General features: G+C 40.7%; 1 long non-coding RNA gene across 1 annotated transcript; it reads right to left on the bottom strand.

The window, feature by feature from the left end:
- Positions 1-2,494: 2,494 nt before the first annotated feature.
- On the bottom strand, positions 2,495-15,905 carry LOC147145560 (uncharacterized). Its single transcript, XR_015087149.1, has 8 exons — positions 15,750-15,905; positions 14,602-14,653; positions 14,464-14,504; positions 14,308-14,363; positions 13,684-13,746; positions 13,470-13,570; positions 9,949-10,022; positions 2,495-3,623 (listed from the first exon to the last, which is right to left on the bottom strand). It is a non-coding gene; the product is annotated as an uncharacterized LOC147145560 (long non-coding RNA).
- Positions 15,906-17,901: the final 1,996 nt, after the last annotated feature.

The following is a 17,901-nucleotide window of genomic DNA, read 5'->3' as shown; positions in this document are numbered from 1 at the left end:
TTTTCTCTACTTGTTGGTGAATTTGAAGTGCTGTTGCTCACTGACAAGATTACAAGGGAGAGGGGGGAGTGTGATCTTCCAATGCGGCATCGCCCACTCTCCCGGATACAAACAGCTTGCAATAATTTTGCGATGTCTAATGAAATTATATTATTATACAGTATATACACACGCACACGGCTCGAAATAAGTGGTTTTGCATTGCAGTTTGTGAGGCAAAATTTGCATTTTGCTCCTTATGGCAGCCTCGGTATCTATGTCGTTAGATTGATGCCACAATTATGTCAGCGTAACATCAAATACCGCGTACAAAAATGTGTTTCGCGTGTATGTAATGTGAAATACCACGTACAAAAGCATGTTTTGTGCATTCAAAAATGCGTTTCGCGTGTAACAAAACCGTCCACGTGGACGCACAAGATTGATTTTTACGCTTCCTTCTCCCTACTACGCGGACAATACGCTGATTCACACTTGCGATGCAGGCGTCATAATTGTGCCACAATTTTTAACCAATCAGGAGTCGGACAGTAGGGTTAATTCTGATTGGCTGTTTACTATCTATCTAAGAAGTGGGCAAAAAAAACAACTGCCGGTGTCTCAAGGGACAATAACGTTAAACCAAACAAAGATACTTTGAAAAAATATATTTTTCAATCATTAGCCACAACAATACGCCATACATACCCATTCCCAGGAGAGAGCATTTGGCATGTTGCGGTGCAGGGATTATACGAAACCGTTTTTGTCTGACCGCATAGAAAAGCAGATTCATCCATAACATTTGTTAATAAATATTAGTTTGTTAGTACTGTATTTTCGTGACTATAAGTCGCTCCGGAGTACAAGTCGCACCAGCCATAAAATGCATAATAAAGTAGAAAAAAACATAATTCGCACTGGAGTATTAGTCGCATTTTTGGAGGAAATTAATTGTGCTCTTAGTACACATCATTTCCACCGAGCTAAGATGATAACACTTGGCTAACATTCACACTCGTAGCATACAAGAAAGTTACGGTAAGATAACTTTAAACTCACCAAAACGGTTGTAGATCGATTAAATAAGTCTTTTATTTATCCCCAACCGTGTAGAATGTTTCCAAGTCTCCAAAAGTATTTATATATTCGGTCGTAATTATCTCTTTGTTCTCTTCCCCGCTGTCAGCTCTGTACGTGTGGCTGATGCAAGACCCCAGCCAGTGTCTTAAAGCAACAGTACACTATTGTTATTATTATTGTATGGATGTATATTGACAGACAGTCAAATTGTCTTTATCATACTATTTTAATTATTTATCAAAATGTTAGATTTTAATAGCTTTTAGGATTTATCTTTGTTTCTTTATGTGGGTTACAATAAGATGTGAAATGATATACACTATACATGTTATTCTGGGCGGCACGGTGGTCGACTGGTTAGCACGTCCGCCTCACAGTTCAGAGGTCGTGGATTCGATCCCGGCCCCGGCCTCCCTGTGTGGAGTTTGCATGTTCTTCCCGTGCCTGCGTGGGTTTTCTCCGGGTACTCCGGTTTCCTCCCACATTCCAAAAACATGCATGGTAAGTTGATTGGACTCTCTAAATTGCCCCTAGGTGTGATTGTTAGTGCGGATGTTTGACTTTCTGTGCCCTGCGATTGGCTGGCAATCAATTCAGGGTGTCCCCCGCCTACTGCCCAAAGACAGGTGGGATAGGCTCTAGCACGCCCGCGACCCTTGTGAGGATAAGCGGTATGGATAATGGATGGATGTTATTCTGCCCGTTGTAAAGTCAATATGTAATGCAGGTTTATATGCAGCCTTAGAACGCCCTCCTGTGGTTGTTTGCTGTCCTTGATCAGGAAAGAGATACAATATAATGTGTTAATAATTTCACATATAAGTCGCTCCTGAGTATAAGTCGCACCCCCAGCCAAATTATTAAAAAAAACTGTGACTTATAGTCCGAAAAATACGGTAAATAGTGTCTGTAATACACACTATGCTTGCTGTAGTAAATGTACATCGCCATCTTCATATTTTAAGCACTCCTAATATAAATGTTCCTTTTAAAATGAGAGACCATCACTGTTTATTAGTAAACATTTATAATAAATTATGTTAATTTAAGCATATATTTGTTGTTGATGTAGTAGCGTGAGTCTGTGTGCTCACCCCTGACTGCTAAGTAAACATTATGTATTCCAGTCCAGTAGTACTTAAAATGAAATTATAATGACATGGAGTCTTTTTGTGAACAGCATTTATTCACAAAAAAATGCCCAAAAACAACACATGGACATTAACAAGAAGGCATTAAGAGATGTAATAAATAGACCGAATATAAGAGGGCAGCATGGTGGTCGACTGGTTAGCACGTCTGTTTGGAGTTTGCGTCTTCCCCGCGTGCCTGTGTGGGGTTTCTCCGGGCACACTGGTTCCTCCAGTGTCCCTGCGACCCTTGTTTGAATAATGGATGGATAGATTTTTTTAAGACTATGTTTTAAGATTTACTCTGCTGGCGCTGCTCTGTCAGCCACTCTTCTAAAGACTTGCCATTTGAGGAACTGGGGTAAAAAGTGGCACTGCCTAAGCGTCTGTGGCCGAACTCTTTGGTTTTGGGTTGCCCACAATGACTGCACTTATTGAATGTCACTTGGTGGACATACTTTCTTTTATTGACCCCTCTGCTCTGCATTGCCTGTACGCCAGAGTTAAGCAGGGCACAAACATAGGGGCAGTTGAAGCAGGATATACTGGTGCAGGAAGCAGCGGAGCTGGAGCCAGGACAGAAGCAGCTGAGGGCAACCTGCACCTGCTACCAGCATAGGGCTAACCAGAATGACCTGAGTCAGCGGTAATACATGGGGAAGATGAGCTGCTGGGGCTATGGGCTGCAGAGCTGTCGAACTAGCAGGCTGTCTACCCAGCTGCAATTTAGGAGTGGGTCCCGGCCTCAGTTTAGGAGCCTGTCTCGCTCTGTTTGGAGGGAGGACAAACTCATCCTGAGTCCCTGATGTGGAGGGCGCTTCATCCAAACTTTCCCGTGGAGCAGGAAGGTCTGTGCTGGCCACAGAGATGGTGGTCGTCAGAAGCAAGGCCTTGGTTAACCCATTAAGGACGGGAGCGCATAACCGCGTTTCTACCACTAAAGCAGGGAGCGCTGTTGCGCGTTTCTCCCTTTAAAGCTGGAGAGAATCTACGTCATTTTCTTTTTTTAATCCAATTCTCGGTCTCCTAGCCAATGAAATGCATCAGAATATACATGTGACGGTGTCGTGAGTTGTCGGAGCATATCCAGAATTTTTTTGAGGAGTAATGGCGGACGCCGTCGATTGCGGGAGCTCTGCTATAAGTCACGACAGTAATATAGACGACACGCCTGCGGAATTTAAAGCCGTGAAACCATCCGAATGTGATATATGTTTGTAGACAATGACAATTTCAACATCTGTGTAAGAAAACACAGCATGGTATTTATTAGTGTTGTTCCGATACCGATACTGGTATCGGCAAGTATCCCAATACCGCATTAAAATGCTGGTATCGGCATAGGCGAGCACAAACAAATGAAGCGCCAATGCTGATTATTGAGACTGGCATCATTCTTCGAATGCAGCAGGCATATTTGAGGGCCGCTCACTGGAGGGAAACAGAAAAGCCTTATCAAATACAAATAGAATACAAGACAATTTTATTCATACAGCACATTTCATAACAGCTAGAGCTGTAACAAAGCACTTTACAAACAATACAATAAATAGAACAAAAACAATAAAAGGCTGTTATACATGTATTCATAAATACAAACATAAATAATATATAAATATAAATAAAATATAAATAATGAAGCCAATAAATTCACATAAAACACTATATAGAATTGACACCGGAAAAGACCCGAAAATTTCAGGTCTGATCAAAAGCCAGAGAAAAGAAATGTCTTCAACCGGGTTTTAAAAATGGACAGAGAGGGGGCTTGCCTAACAACCAATGGGAGGTCATTCCAGAGGGAAGGACCAGCAGTTGAAAAGGCTCGATCCCCTCTGAGGCTCCTCTTGGTCCTCGGCACCTCGAGCAGCACCTGGTCCGCAGACCTGAGGCTGCGGGAAGGCGCGTAGGAGCTCAGAGAGGTACACCGGGGCCAGGCCATTTAATGACTTATAGACAAAGAAGAGAATCTTAAATTGAACCCTAAAATGTACTGGGAGCCAGTGAAGGGAGGCCAGAATTGGTGTTATGTGCTCCATCCTCCGAGCTCCAGTTAGTAGACGGGCAGCAACTGGAGATGTTTAAGGGAGGACTGGCTGACTCCGAAATAAAGTGTATTGCAGTAATCTAGCCGAGACGTAACAAAGGCATGGATGACTGTTTCTAAGTGCTGACGGGAAAGGAGGGGCTTTACCTTAGCCAACTGTCTAAGGTGAAAGACGCTCGATTTTACAACAGCGCTGATTTGCTGGTCCAATTTAAGATCACTGTCCATTTTAAAACCCAAGATTTATCCAAGTATGATCTTAGCTGTGAGTGCACCACTTTTTCCAGAATTTTAGACATAAAAGGCAGCTTGGAAATGGGTCTAAAATTTGATAGCACAGCTTGATCAAGGCCAGTTTTTTTCAGCAGGGGTTGCACTACAGCATGCTTAAAATGTTGGGGGACCACACCAGAAGACAGGCTGCTGTTGATAATGGACAAAACCGATTTACCAATTGTCGGGACAATCTCCTCAAAGAAGTGTGGAGAAATAGAGTCATAAGGGGAGCCCGATGGTTTCATATGGCAAAACACTTCCTCCAAAAATATTAAAGGAACTGGCTCAAACGAATCGAACACTGCTGAACAAGGAACTTGGACAGAGGGGACAATTGTGGCGTTCGAAACAAGAGCCCTAGCTGTAGCAACCTTGTCAATAAAAAAACTGCAAGAATTTGTCGCACATTTCAGGGGATGATTCCATGCAAGTTGGTTGACAGGGCTTGAGTACAGAGTCGATTGTTTAAAATAGGGCATGTGGATTTTGGCGATTTGCCTGAATCAGACATGACAAATGGTCTCTCTTGGACCCCTACACCTTTCTCTGGTAACAACGCCAGTAGGCCTTTAGGATTTGATAAGAGACCTGCAGCCTGTCTGTTTTCCACCTGCGTTCAGCCTGTGTGAAAGCCACGTCTAAACTCTCAAATTCTTTTGGAATTATGTTTCTATCTGCTACAGGCGAGTGACTAAATCGGACGCTACTTTTGTGTCCAGAAGTTGACCCGGAAGACATTGATGCATATAAAAACATGTGTTCCCTTGCATTAAGCAATTTTAAAGTTTATTCCGAGGGTAGCCAAATTGAATTTCCTTTCTTTCCATGTCATCTTCAAGGTTCTGTACACATACACATCACAGGCCTGCACATACATACATACATAATTGTAGTTGTTGTTTTTTATGTCTATTTTGTCCACATTAGATGCGTCCCATCCAACTTGTGCACCAGCGTGGGGGCTGGCCGGTGCCCTTGCGGGTGGTGATGATAAAACAAGTAAAAGCACGGTTTTCTTATTTATAGTTTTCCTGTTGTTGCACTTATATAGCACAATATGCATATTTTAACTATTGCAGGGCGGTGCCGTTCTCAAAATTAATATATGGAGGGAGGCAAACCTGGCCCCGGTCCAGCTTGGCCGGCTGTATGCTTTTTCTCACCTGGCGAGTTTGAGGTGGGGGTCAGCACGACCCAGTACACAGAAATAAATGCAAGTAAATGGCTCTATATCAGTGGTACTCAAAAGGCAACTGAGACAGTGTGGTCCCCATCTTGTTGAGTCCCTATTCATTCAGTATCATCACACTTCATTCCAATGCATTCCGCAGTTTTCATTCAGCTTGTTTCGCTTTCACACGCAATTCCTCCAGAAATAGTTAGACATACAGTAGTCCCATCTGTACAGGAGGATTCAAAGCAACATACCAAAACATGTAGAAAAAAAAACCTGTTTGTCGTTTTGGCTATCACGGGCCAGCATCAGATAGGACATTTATTTGTCGAAGCAAAAGTGATGAATATGCCATAAAACAATGCAAATGTGGGGGAGTTCAAACTGATACTTTAGCAAAATGTGCACGCGGGGATGACGGTCAGAAAGTTTTTACCAAAGCAAGAGAAATTATGACAGCAATCAAGACTGCTCTTTCAGACAAAAACGCAAGCTATGATACCGTGGAACATTTGTTTGAAAGTCTAGTTATAAATCAAGTAACATTCGAAGCTTCATATCAACGCTTTAGTCGAAATACAAATGTTTTGAAACGGGAAGTTAATGAGGTTTGGGTAAATCACAATAAGTCACTGCTAAAATGTTGGAATGCAAACATGGAAATACAGTATGTTGCTGACGCATATGCACGTATTGTGTACATCATTTTTTTATATTTCAAAGGCAGAAAGAAAAAATCTAAGCAGTGTCTATCTGCCTAACAGAGAGGCTGTGCGCCCAAGAGGCAGTTTACCGGTTAACAAATATGCATCTGTAGGAATGCTCAAGGAAAGTTCTATCCGTACCAACATGGCACAATCCCAACTTAGCTTTGGTTGGTAAGAGGAAAGTTAAATTTAGGCAAGTTTGTAATATTTAATCCTGTCATTTAAATATAACGTATTTCGAGTTACATTTTTAGTAATAACATCTGAAAATAAAAATTTGCACTTAAAGCGGAAATTAACCCAAACACATTGTTTTCCCAGCAGGCCCACTAGTTGAAAAACGTTATTCTGATCAATATTTCGTTTGTAGAATATGAGTTAAGCATCAAAAACCACCCCTTTTTAGCCATCTCATGGGGCGGCCATTTTGTCACTTTTGTCGACTGAAAAAGACACAACTGCTCAGGGCTCAGGTAATGACCAATCACGGGTCAGCTTCAGAAAACAGGTCAGCCGTCAGATACATCCGACAATACATCTCCGAGGTGTTCTTCTCAAACCTGCTGTTTGGTTTTTAGCATATGGCTCCAAGAGACATTTTTGTAGATCTTGGGCTACTACATATACCTCTAACTAAATGTAGATCAAGGTGAGTTTTTAAACATTTCTAGCGGGCGGTAGTGAGCCATTTAGTAAAAATTGCACATTAATAATTGATGATTTCGTCAGGCTATGTGTGTGCCTAGTTTCATAAGTTTTCGTGCATTTTTATACCCTCAAAAACAGTTGTTTTATTGGCGAACTGCACATTGCATTGGCAACAACCTTTTGAGAAAAATCAGAAACTTCGTATTTTAACATCAAGGAGGTCTGAACACTCTTCCCAACAAAAAAATAGGTAAAGCTGGTCAACCTACAAGGAGAAAAACAAAGAATAAAACATGTAGTTCCTTTAGCCAGTAGGCGGCGCTACCATGAGGATGAAAAATAAGTTTGTAAATAACTTCAGGCCTGGACTATAATCAAATTTGAGAATTTTTTAAAAGAAGTTATTAAGTGGGTAATTTAAAGCAGCTTTTGTAGTCAAGACAATAGTTTAATGTTAGTTCAAAATGTTGGGTTTAGCAAATACTTTTTGTAGGAGGCCTTGAGCTGTTACACATACTACCAAATTTTCATAGATGTAGGTGGAATTATTAAGCTTCTTCTCCTTTGTGCTGAAGGAAATATCTTAGGCAAATTTTGAGCCCTCCCGCCGGTAATATAGTTTATCGAAATCTCACAATTGTATTTTTTGCCCAGTTGTTGCCTCAGGTCTTAAGACAGTATAGCCAAAGTTTGAAGTCAATTGGATGAATTCTCTGGGACATGGGTGCAAAAGTAAATGTGCCAAAATGGGCCAAAATTTGGACATTCAAAAATTCATAGCTCACTTCCTGTTCACTTTAGACTATGGCTGCGTTTTTGTGCATGTTTAGGGTCTCAAAAATGCGATTGAGCACTGAGAAAAAAAAAAAAATCTACAAAAACAATGGGGACCTGCTGCTTGGGCCGTAATTACAGCACCTGAAATTTGCAAGACATAAATAGAGGTCACTTGCTCTTGACTGGCACCTTGGACCAGGGCGCACCTGCTCGTTTGCACCTTCAGGGGGCAGTAACATACTCCTTCACTACTGCGCCTTGATCAGCATTCTGTTGAAGCCATTTGCACACAACATGTCTCGCTTTGCCCACTGTAAGGAGAGTCATGGCTTCAGTGTTGAATTCATTAACCTTTTCACCACTCACATTGAATGTGTATTGAACTAACCCCACAGCACTTTGAGCAGTTTAGTGAGAGGGCTCTGGAAAGGAGAAAAGGGGACAGGACCCCATTTGTTCATATCTATAAAATGTCATTTCACATCAGATTGTTAATTATTCAGCAACCCAAAGTGTGTTAATAGCTGTCATGCACAGACATAGGCCATTCGGCGAAAGACATGCATCAGACAGGTGTCAAATTTGGGAAAGAACCATCTCTTTGACACCATGTGATATCGTATCAGTCCTTGTGAGAGAGCTTTCACAAGTTGTTTGTGTCAGTGTGACCAAGATATCTTCAGGTGGAAAATTAAATAGAAGGCAGTGGAACCACCTCACACTGATGCTTCTGAGGAACTTGCCAAATCTGTGATATTTTTTTCATCATATAATTTACTTGTGTTCCACCCGCACTGCATATAAAAGTGTATACCAAAGAATGTAATTGGATTAATTAATTTCTTCAAATTGTGCTGAATAAAACTTATTTTTAACAGTCATGCCCAACTGTCAATACCTACATCCAAACTTTCGTGCCACCTGTAATTTTAATTGGTAAAGGAGGTACCAGATAGATCTAAAGCCTTTTAATTGCTCCTAGGGTGAGGACCAAAACCCATGGCGAGGCTGCATTCAGCCATTTTGGTCCTCAACTTTGGAATAGCCTGCAAGAGGACATCAGGTCTGCAGAGACTGTTGATATTTTTAAGAGGAAGCTCAAGACCTAACTTTATAGTTTGGCTTTTAAATAATTTAAAATAATTTAAGTAACTTATTAATTAATCTTATTAATTTATCTCTTTCTTTTTATTGGGGACTATTTTTTTATCATATTTTATCATACTGATTTTAGTTCTTAGATTATATTATTGTTTTGTGTTTTAGTTTTGTTGCTTTCTGTTGTTGTTAGCTTTTAGCTCCAGTGTATCCTCATGGGGGGCCTCCGCGTTGGGGGGGGGGGGGGTGTCTGCCCTTCCCGCGGGGGGCGTCATCGCAGGGGTTTCTTAGGTCCAGGTGGCCGGGGGCCTCTACACTAGGTGTGGGATAACCTGGGCAGGGGGTCTCTGTGATGGCGGCACTCCCTGTGGCCCGTGGGCTGTCATTCGCCTCAGCGTGAACGAGGCCCCCTTGGGTACCCTTTCCTCATATGGTTCCTCTGTGCCTTGTCATGTCTTTTTTAACAAAGTTTTTCAGGTTGTGTGCTTTGTGTGTATGTGTGTGTGTAGGTGCGAGTGCTGATGTACTGGCGGATATATATCTTTGGGTTTGTTGGGAGGGAGGGCGGGAGCGGGTCTTCCTTTTTATGTTGTGTTTTGGACATTTTTACTGGACAGCACTTTGAGTTGCATTGTTTTTGTATGAAAAGTGCTGTATAAATAAATTTGATTTGATTTGATTTGATTAAAGCATTTGGCCAGTCATCTATTGCTTTCTAATAGCGGTGTGCATCGCTCCCCTCATCTGTGAAGCATGGTGGAGGTAATTTCATAGCTTGGGCTTGCATGGCTACTTCTGGAACGGCCTTACTAGTCTTTATTGATGATGCAATTTATGATGGTAGCAGTATAAAGAATTCTGAAGTTTAAAAATCATTTTGCCTGGCAATTTACAGAAAAGTGCATCCAAACTAATTGGGAGAAGCTTCATCATGCAACAAGACAATGACCCAAAACACACACAGCCAACACAACAAAGGACTTCGTTAGGGTGAAAATGTAAAAAGTCTAGCCAAGTAAATCACCACACCTTCATCCAATAGAGCATCCGTTTTACCTCCTGAAGAGGAGACTGAAGGGAGAAACCCCTAGAACTGAAAGAGGCTGCAGAACAGAAAGAATATATTCAGGTACATACATATACATTTACAGTTCAAAATCATTCTGTCAACGCAATAAATATCTAATTTTGCAACATAGTTAGGTGCAGTTTATAACCCGGTGCATCTTATATAAAAAGGTGTGGCTTATAGTACAGAAAATACGGTATATCTGTTATATTTAATGGCCATTTGGCCGATTATTTTGCTTGATGTTTGAATGGCCACAATTGTCTGATTTAATCTTCTGGCCCTAGTATGTACCCCACTTAACATTCAGACTATCAAACAGATCAGCAGGTCATGAATAGAGACGGAGGTGGGGATTAGAGAAGACGCAATGCCTATGAGTGACCGACACAGGTGAGACTAACAAGAGTGGACAGTGGACACGAGTGACAAGCACTAACACATGAGAGGTGGCAGGAAGTGATTGGCTGGAAATAAGAGAGCAAGACAAATGGACCACAGGAAATTATTGATTGACATTTGACAACAAGCTCTTCACAGACACAGGGAATCAATGAATAACACAAAATCACAAATCAAACAAGAAAACAGAACAAAGTGCAATTTATGCGTAAGGATCATATGTATTTTACATTTGGGCAACACAATGCCTCTGTGCACTACCTAAACTGTTAGACCTAAATAAGAAAACACAGCTTCAGTTTGTCATTAAATGATGTTAAATTAAAGACAAAATATTGACACTTATTCTTTGAAAAAGTCAGTAGTCTTGAGGCAAATATAGAGAATAGAGGTTTTCATTGAAAAAAAAAGACTCACTTCAAGCACAAATATTACATTATGAGTCAAAAAAGCTGACAGAACTCAACTTCAATGTGAATAATTCCTGAGGGCACCGCAGTCGGCTAGATAATCGGAGCGACAGCCCTGAGATCAAGAAGAATTAAAAGTGGTACAGGTGGGTGTGAGATTTCTATGGAGGTGGGTAAAGCAAGAGACAGTAAAGAAGAAATGAGGTTTCAAAAAAAAAAAAAAAAAAAAAGTCTAGTGACAAGGGGCAGAGGATCAACTTGAAATTTTCTGGGAGAGGAGGTCGGCAAAGGAAAGAACGTGTGGAGAGAAACCAGTTTGAACATTTTTTTTTTAATGATCGAGAATGTAAGGAGCATGAGGTGGAGGTGAAAGTGAAATCTAAAGTGGCAAGGGCATCCACTTGGTGCTCATATTGTGACATTTCAATTCGACAGAAATTTTAGCTGGTTTGTAAATTAGCAAAACACTTTTTTTGAAAAAAAAATACATTTTACTGTCACTCAGTTTCACATTTATAGCTAGAATTAAGAAATTACAGTGTTAGCATAGATTTGTCTCTAAATGGAAGCCAAAATCAACCAAGGCAGGTTATGACACATTTGCAAACACTTTTTTTTCTTCTAAATTCCTAATTTTATATGATAAGAATATAAAACTTCAACTGTAAAATATTTAGTTGGCCACTGGAATAAGTTATTGTTTTAATTCAGCAGCAAAAAAACACTGCAAATGAAACTATTGTAGGTGAAGGAGAGAGATTTGTGCAGCAAAGACATCCTGCAACCCAAGAAGATGGCTGACTTTAGTATAGATTTTCTTTCCCCAATTACTGTATATAAAGCTTGCTACTGACTGACATGCCAACCACACACCCTTAATTGGGTGAAAACTCCCGGGAGCACCGGCGGAGCCACAATTTTACATTTGGAGGAGCCAGGGGGTGGCCAAGGCTATTTCAGGGGGTCCACAGAATGTGTCCAACAATTTGTTTCATAAACAATTAATTTCAATCGAAGTGTCTATTTGTTGAAATATATTTAAGTACATGTTAAGCACATGAAACATTTGTGCACATCATTTTCTGATTATTAAAAAAATCCAAAATATACCCCCAAAAAATTTGAAAGACTATCAACAATCAGTGCCTATGAATTAAATTTGCAGAAACGCGCGCGCACACACACACGCGTGTGCAATTACTCCAAAAAGGCATAATTTTAATCAAATATACATCATATTTAAATATGAACACAATGCACATTTTCACTACAATATGACCAAGGTCCTGTGTAACTGCCAAACTATCTTATGTAGGTTCAGAAATGCATAATCCTTTGGTTGGTGTGGGAAGTTGCAAAACGTTTCACGAGTCGTCCATGTTGAGAGCATGTGCTCTCGATGACTCGACACAGAGTTCCTAGGTGACTTTAACCTGTCATCAGCCATTCTTGCCCTCAGGTGAGTTTTAATTCGTTTTAAAGCAGAGAAGCTTCTCTCACAGGAAGCAGTACTGACTGAAATAACAACAGCAATCTTGCAAAGTCGAAATAACTCAGGGAAATTGTCTTTGTAAGGTTCAAGAAACACGATGAAAGCAAGCAAAGTAGGTCGTCTTGTCTTATCGACTTTTCACTCTCATCAAGAAGAAGCTTGGCTTGGTGGACCTCATGTTGGAGCTCAAATAGATCTGACTCAAATGTCTGTGCAAAGGCAAACAGAGACTGGCCATTTAAAAAAAAACTTTGAAAGACTATCAACAATCAGTGTCTATGAATTAAATTTCCACTTCTTTTATTACAGAATTTTCAGATTTCTTATCCATTTTATACTCCAGTTATAACAGGATTTTAATAACCGGTGATTTTAATGTACGTGTGGATGACATCTCGGACCCACTATTCAGAGAATTTTTAAACCTTTTAAACTGCTTGGATTTTAAACAGCACGCCTCGCAGCCAACTCACAAAAGGGGACACACCCTAGATTTGGTCATAACTTATGGCTTGTCTGCCGGTATGTCCTCTATTGTTGACTTGATTGATTGATTGATTGATTTAGGAAAGTTGAACACCTTGCATCAGGGATATACAAAAATTTTGCCAGGGAATATTATTCAATTCCCGGGGATGGGTGTGGTGCGGCCGCTGGCCATCACGCACCTGAATGTAGTCGTAGACTTCACACTATGAAAATTAATCGGCGATGGAGGCGGCCGTCACGCGGTTCAAGCGGCCCATAAATAGACCGGCCGTTTGGGAAATTCAACACATTTTTCCCAAATTCCCGATGGCCAGCATGCCAATGCCTTGAATGATCTCACAATTTTTCTCAGAACACCTCTTCAGCTCACTTACTAGACCAACCAGGTCTGCCCATTGCATCATTTGTGGTCGGCCAGTAGCTCGCAAAGGAGGTGTCGGGCGATGGCATGGCATTAGCTTAATCACTGACACCCCTCCCAGTTTTATGCTATTGATGATATACTGTAGCTACCTGTCAATGGCATTTGCTGAGTTAAATAGACTCCCTCCTATCATCCTTTGTGAAATTTGCCACTTGATTGACATACAGGACAGCCAGTAATACACCTGCTGCATGTGTTACTGCATGATGGGCCAACTCATCTGCCGTGCAACATATTTATTTTTAAATCAGCAGCACCGTTTACCTGTCAGGGCACAATAGTAATACTCAAACCACGTTCTCGGTGCGCAACTTGCCGCTGCAACGATGCTGTCTCTTTCGGATCAAACTTTTGGTAGTTTCCGTCTAGAGAGAAAGACAAAGGCTGTAACATTTATAAAAATGGCAACTGGTGCAATTTAAATTTGTCTAGAAAGACATTTCATTGTCGAAGCAAATTAGAGAAATATATGACATACCATTTGGTGTATGTTGTGGGGTACCATGTGGGTTATACTGCATCGCACCGTATTCCGATATCCCTATGGAAACGAAATCCTCAAAAGTTAGGGAGTAGCACAAAATTCTGATATTGTTGTCGTGTATCCCGGAATCCTGAACACAAAATCTGGATGCCAAGCCATACTATGGCAAAAAATACTACTCCTGTGTCTCTGTCACCAACTTTATGTAGTGAAAGAGCACAGCAAGGTATACATTGTATGATACCAGGGAATGCGATTGCTTGTTGTTGGGTCTCTCGCTGCGGATTCTGCCACTGTGGAGTCTGCGGATGGTGTTAATGGGCACCAGTGCTACTGCCACATCCTGATATCCCAGCTGAGAAACACCGTAGGAAATGCACCAGGCAGTTAAGGTATTAGCATGATGCTAACCTCGAAAGTGAGTAAATGTATGATTTCCATTCAGCTAGTTTAACATATTGCTCTGACCCAGGGATAAAATCGTATGGAGTGGCATCCAAATTTTCACTTTCAAATGGCAAAGATAATGTGACAAAACACACATACGCAGTAATACAACAAAGATGTTTAAACATGCTAGAATATTGTGTTTTGTGACTGCTTGCCTGACTGACTCACCAACTTTCTTGGATGGAGAGTGCTACTGGCTACTTTTGAGGCACCAGAAACCAGAACTACAAAGGAGCAATTGGAAAACAAGTTGTGACTCAAACATGATACAGACGGCTCCATCTAAAAGCATGACACATTCATGTTTAATATACCATTCCTTACAGGTTTTGGAGTCTTGGGGGTTTTCCAGTGTGGTGTTATACCTGAAATTCATGCACATAATTTAGACAACGTGTCTTCTGCAGTATGCATGATGCCATCTACCTCCTCAGAACAAACATCTGAATTTGGTGCACTTACGGTTATTTTGATCAGTTTTCAATTCTGCTAGGCTTCATATTGGTATGAGATCCTGAAAGAAAGGTAGAAAAAAGTCAAAATGAGTGTGCTGCAATATATCTCTTCAAATTAGTTTCACAATAAAAAACAATTATATCAAACCACCCAACTTGTATAGTGTTAAAATTGATAGGTAAAGTGTCAGGTATTTACTATTTAGGGGTACAATAGCCTTGAAATCGGTACAGTCTATCACAATGGTTAGATACAAAATACAAAGGCTTGGAAGATTACAAGTTTGTACAATCCAGAATTGTTTCTACTTTATGCAATCATGTTATCAAAGCTAGCACCTTCACACAAGTCTTGCACTGCGTGACAGTTCATGGTGAAGTGATTAGAATGGTCTTATTTATTTATGCATGCATGCTATGATCATTGACTACGCCTTGGTTTCTCTTATGGTAGCCTGACAATGTTCGCCCCTTGTTTTGCCTCTTGTTGTGGCACCCTGGTGCACAACAGCTGTCTACCATGATTGTAAAAATGTTTACTGCAAGTAGCGGATGCATTTTCTATCATGCCAAAATGGCTGTGTGATTTTTTTTTTCATTGTATGTTTGTTTATTTATTTTTTTGTGGCTGTGTGAACGTTTGGCGCATTATTATGAAACAATATCACGAGTCCCCATTTTTTTTGTTTGGTACACTGGTCAACAGCAAATTAGGATGTTTTAGTTATGCCTACATGGCAAAGGACTGCGTTGCAATCATTAACAACGTTAAATACGGATCTGGATCTGGATCTGGTATAAGAGCCTTCCAAATGACAATCTGAAAGTAGAGGACTTCGCATTGAAGTGTCGCACAGAAATGATACTTATATTCACATGTTTATCTTGGTGAGCCTTACATCTTTTACTAAAAGATGGTCTTTTTGGGGGGATGGACCATTTTTGAGTTAGAGCCCTGCGCGGAAATGGCTAAGAAATGAAAACGTTTTCATGAAACAGGACCAACACCAATGTGCGCAGGGCAAAAAAAAATCTCTCAGAAAAAAGTGGTTAAAAAAATAAAATGTATATATGGAGAGAGAAAGTGAGAGAGAGAGATAGAGAGTGAGTGAGTGAGTGAGTGAGTGAGGGAGTGAGTGAGTGAGTGTGACACACTTTTTGTGAAAAAGGCCTGTGCCCCTCAGAATATGCCTTCCCACATCCATCCATCCATTATCTGTACCGCTTCTCCTCACAAGGGTCGCGGGGCGTGCTGGAGCCTATCCCAGCTGTCTTTGGGCAGTAGGCGGGGGACACCCTGAACTGGTTGCCCTTCCCACATCCCTCCGCTGAAATAGAAAAATAGAGAAGGGCAAACATGGATATGTTTTAATTCAACCAAAATACAATGTTGATTCAACTGCATCTTTTCATCACAATCTTCAATGCTGACAATATGTTGTTGAACCAACGTTGATTTACCATCAGTCTTCAACTAAAACCAGAATAAACCCAAAAATCAACCATCTTAACCCTAATTCAAAATTTATTTAACATATTTTGCTATCTGGGGATGCACCAGTGTTGCTCGTCCCATCACTAGAAAAAAGAAACCTGCCCAACAACAATTTATCCCCGCTGCATTTAATCTGCCTGGAGATGTGAAAGCAAACAGAGCAAAAGAAATTACAGAAGCAATCGGCATACACATTGCAGCATCTACAGTATGCGCGCATATGCTGTAGTTAAGGAGCCGGGCTTCAAACGTTTATTAAACATACTGGAGCCTCGTTACACTCTTCCATCCTGGGCGCATATTAGTCATCTCATCGTCTCACGGTGACAAAACATCGTCTCATTACTGACGTTCCCACACGCTGGAACTCCAGTTACTCAGCACTAACGGAGAGGGCAATCAAGAATAAGGATGTTGCCAATCTGACTGATCTGGAGATGAGTGTCACAGAGTTTAATTGAGATCATGAAGCCTCTGGAGACAGTCACCACAGTTATGAGCACTGAGACAGCGCCATCAGTTTCTATGATCTTACCACTGAAAACAATGATAATGAAATCTATGGAACCAAATGAGGAGGACACCCCTGCTGTCGGAGAAATGAAGAATGCCATCAAATAAAATCTGCAAGGCAGGTACTCTGACCCTGCACTTGAGGACTTTCTTCACAAGTGCACTGAACTTGATCCAAGATTTAAGATACTGCCAAATCTGGAAGCTGAGTGTCATCGGAGAATCTACGAGGATCTCATCATCCGAGAGGTCCAGAGCAGAACTGAACAGTTATATACTATATATCAAAGTTGATATTTTCCTATTTTTAAAGTATCTTCTAATGTATTAACTGGACATATTACTGTTACAACAGTCACAGTCATTATTTGTTTTTGTTGTTTCATTTCCAGTGATGGCACAGTCTCAGGCAACTTCTCCCCCTGCTCCAAAGAGGTCAGCCATGTCAGAATTTTTCAGCCCACTCTTTAAAAGTGAGCAGAGTAACCAGCCTGACTTGAAGCAGCAGATGAAGGATGAAGTGTATGCCTACATGGCAAAGGACTGCGTTGCAATCGATTCCAGCCCGCTTGCCTGGTGGAAGGCTCATCAGTCTCTTTTCCCTATCCTAGCCTTGTTGGCAAATTCTTACCTGGCTGTACCCGCCACCTCGGTCCCCAGCGAGTGTGTGGTCTCAACGGCAGGTGATATAGTTACTGCCAGCAGATCTGCCCTCACTACAGACAATATAGACAAATTAATTGTTTTGAAGAAAACCTGAATATACAATGAAGCTAAAGTACCTTTTCAAGGGGTGCATGATGGCCTTATGTTAATCATAAATGGGATGCATGATCCTAAAAGCACAGATTTTATTTATTTTATTTTGTTTTAGAGTTCATTTTGAATTTAATACCAGATGGCATTCATTGCGCTATTGCACTTTATTTTGAACCAGCCCTAGGCTGAAGTTATTGAATTACTACTGCACTTTTAAGTGATGCTTTTCAGTTTAGATTCTCAGTGACACTTTTTGTTTGACATCAGGCTATATTGAATTGTATTATATGTATATGGAGAATATGTTCAATGTTTATGTTAACTGTAATATACAATGCTGAAAATGTTCCTTATTTTATAATGAAGTTACCAAAATTGCCAGTTGGCAAATGCTACCTGACTATTTGCTACCTCAGTCTATACATACAAGAGAGGGTGTTTTCCTGTTTAATTAGTAATTTTTTAAATTTATAAATAGGGTTGCCAACTGTCCCTTGAAAAACGGAATTGTCCCGTAATTAGGAACGTAAGTACGCGTCC

The sequence above is a fragment of the Filicampus tigris genome, chromosome 6 (assembly GCF_054856515.1).
Source record: "Filicampus tigris isolate MCC_2025a chromosome 6, RoL_Ftig_1.0, whole genome shotgun sequence".
NCBI lineage: Eukaryota > Metazoa > Chordata > Actinopteri > Syngnathiformes > Syngnathidae > Filicampus > Filicampus tigris.
This window is presented reverse-complemented; position numbering and strand designations above follow the sequence as displayed.